At 40.3% G+C, this 8,065-nt stretch overlaps 1 pseudogene; it reads left to right on the forward strand.

The window, feature by feature from the left end:
- The first annotated feature begins 7,300 nt into the window (after positions 1 to 7,300).
- On the forward strand, positions 7,301 to 7,846 carry LOC147332378 (Ig heavy chain V region 5A pseudogene; annotated as a pseudogene).
- Positions 7,847 to 8,065: the final 219 nt, after the last annotated feature.

Consider the following 8,065-nt stretch of genomic DNA (forward strand, 5'->3'; position numbering starts at 1 on the left):
GTCAGTTTACTGGGCTGGTAAGGACAGCACATTTCTTCTGCAAACATTAAGATATGTTTGATATAAAGAAGCTAATTTTGTTTTTGTCTGTAGGTACTGAGAGTCAAACATTGACTGAGTCTGAATCAGTGATTAAAAGGCCCGGAGACTCACACAGACTGACCTGTACATACTCAGGGTTCAGTGGTGATATTCATGCTGCTTGGATCAGACAGGCTGCTGGAAAAGGACTGGAGTGGGTTGCTCGGATCCTCAGTGATAGCAGCTATATCTTCTACTCTCAGTCAGTCAGAGGCCGCTTTACCATTTCCAGAGACAACAACAGAAAGCAGGTGTATCTGCAGATGAACAGCTTGACGACTGAGGATTCTGCTGTTTATTATTGTGCTCGAGAGCCACAGTATCACAAACCATCAACAGAGCTGAACAAAAACCTCTTAATGCCTGAACAGTTATAACATGAAACTACCAGAGGAGGAGCTCTAAGATAACTGATTATTATTATTATTCAAGGGAAAGAAATGGGAGAAATTGAACTAAGGGGGTCGTAATTCTTGATAGAGATAGTGGTTGAGCAAATTAAAATTCTGACATATATGTATTATGTAACTATAACACTGGGACTATGTGGCGGATTTACAGCACTGTAGACTGGACAGAGAGACATTCCTTTTTGCAATGAACAGTTCTGGGTTTATGTTTTTTTTTCCTGTCAGTTTATTGGACTGGTAAGGACAAAGTATTCTTTTGTTAACATTATGACTTGACAAGAATTTATATGCATGAAAAAAGAAGATAATTATTTACTTTTATCAGGTAGTGAGGGTCAAACCCTGACTCCATCTGAATCTGTGGTTAAAAGGCCTGGACAATCCCACAGACTGACCTGTACATACTCAGGGTTCAGCAGTGATATTCATGCTGCTTGGATCAGACAGGCTGCTGGAAAATGAGTAGAGTAATTGCTCTGATAGAAATAGCACCCACTACTCTTAGTCATTCAGAGGACAGTTTACCATCTCCACAGACAACTCTTCACAGAAGAGGAAGCATCTCTGTACAAGTACAAAAACTCAGCACATCACAAAACCAACATTTGCTTTCAGAGTTCACATTTAGAGAAATGAACTCGACTTTAACAGCATCAATACACTGAAAGAAACATACTTAAGACAGTTTGCAGGAAAGGACTGGAGTTTACATCAAATTCTCATTTGATGTAATATATATATACTTATATATTTTGCTGAGGAGGAGGAGTCAATGCAAATCTGATGTCTTCAGCAACTTTATATGTGCTTGAGAGTAAGACTCAGGGACTCAACCTAATATACACACAACAGACTGGACAAAGACGACTGATGTTTAGAATGATGAGAACTGTTTATTTAGTTGTTTTCCTGATTCTGTTTTGTTTCTTGACTGGTAAGGACATATATTTCTGGTATACAAATAAATATATGAAGAAATATGACTGGACTAATGAGCTGTTAACATTTCTGTAGGTACTGATGGTCAAACACTGACTGAGTCTGAATCAGTGGTTAAAAGGCCTGGAGACTCCCACAGACTGACCTGTACATACTCAGGGTTCAGCAGTGATATTCATGGTGCTTGGATTAGACAGGCTGCTGGAAAAGGACTGGAATGGATCGCCCTCATCTGGGATGACAGTAGTGGCAGCTACTACACTGAGTCAGTCAGAGGGCGCTTTACCATCTCCAGAGACAACAGCAGAAAGCAGGTGTATCTGCAGATGAACAGCCTGACAACTGAGGATTCTGCTGTTTATTATTGTGCTCGAGAGCCACAGTGAAAGGCATTTATGACTGCAGTGAATGCTCAGAATAACACCTCTGAGCATATGTATGTTGGATTACATCAGGAAAGAATCAACTCAGAACAACATCTCTGGGCGGAAGCTGGATTACATCTCGGATCAGTTGGCTGCGGTCGTGAGGTCTCAGAATCTGCTATGTGAGCAAAAGAGTGACAAGACCACGGAATCGATGGCTAATAACATCATGGAGAAACTCGCAGCTATTAACAGGAGATTGAGAGACCAGTGTCGGAGTGTTAAAAACAGCTTGAAATTCTCATGAGTTGTTTGCAAAAGAAAAATCACCATCATAACCCGGCTACCCCTTCGGCGCCAGCTTTGGGCTCAAGGCTGGAGCTGAACAGAAACTCCCTGATAACGACTGTGTTGAGTCTGTTCCTTCCCATTCCCTACAAGGCCACCTGGGTTGGCTGGAAGACTGTTTACTTAGCCTGGCGGGGCGAAGGACACTGTCTCAGCTGAACTATGGACACGCACACACATACATATACTGATACTGATAAGCACTCAATGACACATCACCCTCCCTATCCAACGCCACCTCCAATGCTTACCTCCCCCATGATGTGGACATCGCGTCAGCTGGAGGCGGAGTCAAAGATTGCAGCGGTCCCAGATGAGATGTACACACTGGAACACTTTCCCATGTTGCTTGTCTGTGTTTATTGTGTTATGGTGTGTTGATACCTGTGCATTCCTGTAATATCCTTTTGTGTTGCACATTTCGATATTTTTTTTCCTCGCTACCTGGCCTGACCTGTCTCCCCAATGTGATGTTTGTGTATTGTATGTACGGTCGGCAAGGTCTGTCATCTCGGTTGTGGGCAAAAGACCTGCAACTGACAAATAAAGGCTATCTGAGAGATGATGAGATGCATCATCTCTCATCTCATCTTTGAATATATGCAGCAGAATATAAAAATGGGCATGAAAAGATTGAGCTGCACCACTGAAGACTGGCAGGAAAATGGCTTTGATGATAAACTGTCATGAGTTTATGGTTGTTCTTCTTCTCTTGTCAATTTACAGGCTTGGTAAGAACAGCTTAAAAAAAGTTTAAGATAAATATTTTGATGGCAGAAGATAATTCTGGTTGACTGTCTGTACCAAGGGTCAAATGCTGACTGAGTCTGAGGCTGAGGCGGTAGTAAAAAGCCCTGGAGGACCTGTACATACTCAGGGTTCAGTAGCCACCAGAGGAACAAAGAAAAAAAGCATTTAAACTGCATTTCAATCCAAAACAGATAGACAAAAATGGGCAGACATAAAAATAAAGTGCTATTTTGAGTACTTCAAGTACATTTTCAAAACGGTATTGTCTTTAAATAATAATAATAAACATTTTAACATAAAGTGCAGTTTTTCTCCTTAGAAAATAAGGGAAAAACATAAAAGGTTATTTGACCAGCTTCACCTTTAAACTCTGAGTAACCTTAGCCAAAATTATTTTGTACATTAGGCTAAAACAGTGTGATCATCAAACATTTTAGTGCAAAAAATAACAAACTCATTGGACTCACAATACCTCCATGCTTATTTACTGTCCGTCTCTTTCAGCCTGTTACTTAGACGAACTAGCCTGTTCACATTTTCAGAGCTCAAGGCAGCTCTCTTTTTTGTTACTATATGACCTGCAAGTGAGAACAATCTCTCACATGAGACAGAAGTGGCAGGACTAATCAAATGGTTGCAGGCCAGGACAGACAGCTGTGGGTGGGTCACTGCTCGAGTGGACCACCACTGCAGTCTGTCTCACTGATGGTGGATTGTGCTCTGTGCAAACTCAGGGCCCTGTTAAAAATCATCTGAATCTATGTAGTGGTCTACAGTCCAGAGCAATCCATTTTGCAAGAGAATGTTTAAGTTTGTCCAATGTTGACTCACTAATTTTGATCTTGAAGCCAGTCAATTCCTCAAGTTTGGGCTGCTGACACCTTTTGTTGGTACTCGAACTGCTAGATCTAACAGCTCCCACAGGTTCTGTGCAGCAACATGTTTTGCATTTAGATGGTACTGTAAGGTCGAAGTGTTTCGGTGGTGTGCAAACTCCTTTTTGCATAGTTTGTACAAAACCATGCGTTAATCAAAGCTTCCGTTGGGTAGTCTTTTGAAATGAAATTTGCCTCCGGTCAGTCCTAGCAACACTCTTTCTTCTTATTAGCTGTGTCCTAATTCAAGGGTCGCATCCTTCGGAAAACCAGGCGCTCGCAGTCTACATGGGCCGGGTCCTCCGAAGACCGAGAAGGCCGTAAGTGTGAGGCTGTGGAATTGGACCGTCTAGCCTTCTGATGTGCGTCACCACTGTGTCGGTAGCCGGCTGCTCCTTGCTATATAAAATATAACAGGACATTGGAGTAAATTCTGTACCATCTCACACTTCTGTTTAATCAGTTTTCTGATTGACGTTTATTCAGCCGTGTGAAAACTATAAATTTAATCGCAGCCAAACCGATTTACTCAGGAACAAATAAAACACTGAAAAACACTGAAAAAAAGTTATCTAAGTGACTTTCGCTACTCATGTTTAACCTGAGCAGCGAAAGACTGCAAAGGGTCTGAAAACGATGTGCTGGTAGTCCGATGTTCTTGCCGGCTCTAGTGAGCCTTGACCATCCGGTCAGTGATTGAGGTGGTGGGGTAACAGACGTCTCCGAAAACATCAGAGCGCTTTTGCACATACGTGATGTCTTGATAAACCGAGCAGATATTTGAAGTTTACACACCTGAAAATATGTTAGAAGTTCATTTTGTGACCCAGAAAGAGTAATACTTCAAACTCTTTAGCTGTGCTCCTCCGCCATTGCTGCATTTGAAAAGTATTTTTTTATTATTATGCAAATATTATGAATAATAATTTAATTAATAAAGTATTGAAAAGCGTAATAAGAGTAAAACTAAGTAGCTACCGCCATTGTTGGAAACTGGAATTGGCTGGGCCGCGTTATGAATTCTGGGCCAGGGTGGGCCACAAAGGATACACCCGACCCATCCTTCAAATTCATATTCATATTCATGAATATTTGGTTCATTTTTTTATTCTTGTAATAAGCTGTTCTGGTAAGGATGATACGTTTACTTTCACTGATGAAAAGACAGAATATCTGCATCATTGTGTCTAATGAGCTGTTTTTTTTTAAGGTACTGACGATTGTTCTTTTTTGTGGAGGTTTAGATGTCTGATAAAATGGTTTACTCATTTAGTGCTGGTTTTTAAGCAACAGCTGTTGTTTGTGAAACTTTTTCAGAGATGCCATCAACATGATGACGCTCCCACACTGTATTATTAACTTCATAGAACATGTGTTTAATAATTATTACATATGGAGAGTTTTACTAATGTATCAGAAATTCATACATTTTGAGAGAACCTTATTATTTCATAAATAATAAACATAATTTGTGCATTTATAAGATTTACTTGACTAATATAAGTGATGTGCAGAAGTTTGTGTGAACAGCTTGACAACTGAAGATTCTGCTGTTTATTATTGTGCTCGAGAGTCACAGTGACACAAGAGGAAGAAACTCTGTATGAAAACTTAGCACATCAAACCAAGTCAGAATTTGCTTTTAGCTTTTTCGAAATGAATTACAGTGATGTGACATGTATGAAATGCATGTTGGCACTTTGGATATACGTAGTTTTATTTAGAGGACCACTCTGGGTTTTCATTGGCGTGATGCCTTCTTTCTGTTTCGGCCTTATCAAAATATTTGCTCTGTTCGTCCTTTGAGAGCGACTCCACTGTGGACAGAAGATCACAACAACACAGTGCCAGCACACAGCTTAAGTCCTACAAAAAACTGCAGTATGCATGCACAAACATGGGCATGAAACATTAACGAATGCCTAAATATATGCAGGTACACATTTACTGTCGCTCCCATGACTGCATTTACAGCGGCACTCCCAGTGATGTTCAATTCTGCTTTGATTTTTGGCCTTTGCCCTTAAGATATATCATGAATGCATTTGGTGGTTTCTTGATCTATGGGCTATCTTCATCTTGCTGGGATTGATGCTTTCTTTTTCTACAGGAATAAAACACAGAGTAAGAGCATGTGTTGTCACTGTGTACAAGCGTGAGGACAGTAGTGTAAAAACACGAGTAAAGCTGTGAAATGAATGAAGAACCAGGAGGCTGATTAAAAGAATTCACACAGACATCTGCAGACAAATGACAGATACCTGCAGATCGCTGAAATAACAGCAGAGAAGCTTATTTGGGAGTGGAGCTGTTGGGTTGAGGAGCAGGAGTGACAAAACCACACACCTTCACACCATCCATTCACTGGGCAGTGATTAAATTTAGCGATCAGCAAAGCTTCACACCATAGTAATACAAAAATAAAATACAAGGAAGGTATGGGTTATGTGCTGGCCCCAGAATAATTTCCTCAAGAGTGGAAGGAACACTTTTCACTGGCTGAGTGGAGGATGGCTGAGAAGTTGCATCAAACCACCAGAGGAGGCGCTCTAACACCAGCCATTTAACAGAGCTTGCAATGATAACTATAAAGACGTTATATGTATTTGAGTGGGTGCAAAATATGATGATATACAGTTAAAAGACAGTGATCAGCACAACACAAATTTTCGGCCATGTGCACAAACTAGTATCTAGTTCAGCGCAAATAGCTTCCTCTATAAAAGAGCTATTAAGCTGCTAAAATCATCACTACAAAAATCCTGTAAATATACATAATCTATTTTTTCAGCAGTAGGTTTTGTTGAGAAGTAGACATCAATTAAAATCTCTAAGTAACTTGTAGTTACTTAATATGTGAGATAGGTTTTTACATAATATATATGGATAAGTAAGAACTAATGAGCTTAAATTTAATGATTAAAAGGTCTTGAGAATCCCACAGATCTACCTGAACATACTCAGGCTTCAGAGGTGATTGTGACTGGATCACACAGGACTGGAGTAAATTGTTTGGATCCGCAGTAAAAGTTTCCATGTCACCTACTTTCAATCAGTCAAAGGCTGATTTATCATTTAAAGAGACAACAACAGAAATCAGGTGCATTGGCAGACAGACAATGTGACAGCAGGAAGGCTCTGTTGTTTATTATTGTGCTCGAGAGCCACAGGGACACAAGAAGATGAAACGCGGTACAAAACACAGCATTCACAGAAATGATACATCATCATTCATTTATTCATTTCGATAGTAATGAATAGAATCTATTTTGATTTACCTTGTAATACACAGTAATGTGTATGATAAACATAAAACACTCAACAGCTCATGTAGCCTAAAAACATAATCTAATGTTTGATTCTTCAAATAAATCTGCTTTTAAAGTTACAGTTCAGTTTCTCACCTCTCTAAACTCTTAGCAAAGCGGTAACACATGTTTCAGTTATAACCTGACAGTTTCCATGTGTATGCAAAGTGAACTTCCTCTCAGTTTGAAATAAAGACTTGAAATCAGTCCGTCAGTTTCATCAGATGAGAAGCTCCCGTCAGATCACCTTCAGCACCATCATGTTCTCTGTAGCTCTTCTGCTGCTGCTGGCTGCTGGATCCTGTGAGTCTCACTGAACACAAACACTATGATCACAGCACTGACACTGACAGCATGGACACCACACACTGTTACTTTTATAGAACTGCATTCAACTTGTTTTCTCCTCAGGTGTGAAGTGTGAACAGCTGACACAGCCACCCTCTGTGATTGTGCAGCCAGGTCAGCGTCTGACCATCACCTGTCAGGTCTCTTATTCTGTGGGCAGCTACTACACAGCTTGGATCCGACAGCCTGCAGGGAAAGGACTGGAGTGGATTGGGATGCGATATACTGGGCGCACTCACTTTAAAGATTCACTAAAGAGCAAGTTTAGCATTGACTTAGACTCTTCCAGCAATAGAGTGACTCTAAATGGACAGAATATGCAGCCTGAAGACACTGCTGTGTATTACTGTGCCAGATACTCACAGTCTCACAAAGCATCAGCAGACCTGAACAAAAACCCCTCAGAAGCCGAGCAGCTGTAACATAAAGGCACTAGAGGTGGCGCTCTAAGACCAGCAATGTATTCAAAAGCTTTTCAGTGGGAAGGAAACAGTTCATAGATAAACTATTCAGTTTGTGTGGAAATTCTACAAAACTGATTTTGAAATATTTGATAAAAAATGTCACAGCATGAGTAAGCTTTACCGTGTTCTTTAATATAAATGATTTCAAATTGTGACTTAAAATGTTTTCATTGACAG

The sequence above is a fragment of the Aulonocara sp. 'chitande type north' Nkhata Bay genome, linkage group LG4 (assembly GCF_057382095.1).
Source record: "Aulonocara sp. 'chitande type north' Nkhata Bay isolate Kocher_YH1m ecotype deep benthic linkage group LG4, A_spYH_male_GT1.1, whole genome shotgun sequence".
NCBI classification, from domain to species: domain Eukaryota; kingdom Metazoa; phylum Chordata; class Actinopteri; order Cichliformes; family Cichlidae; genus Aulonocara; species Aulonocara sp. 'chitande type north' Nkhata Bay.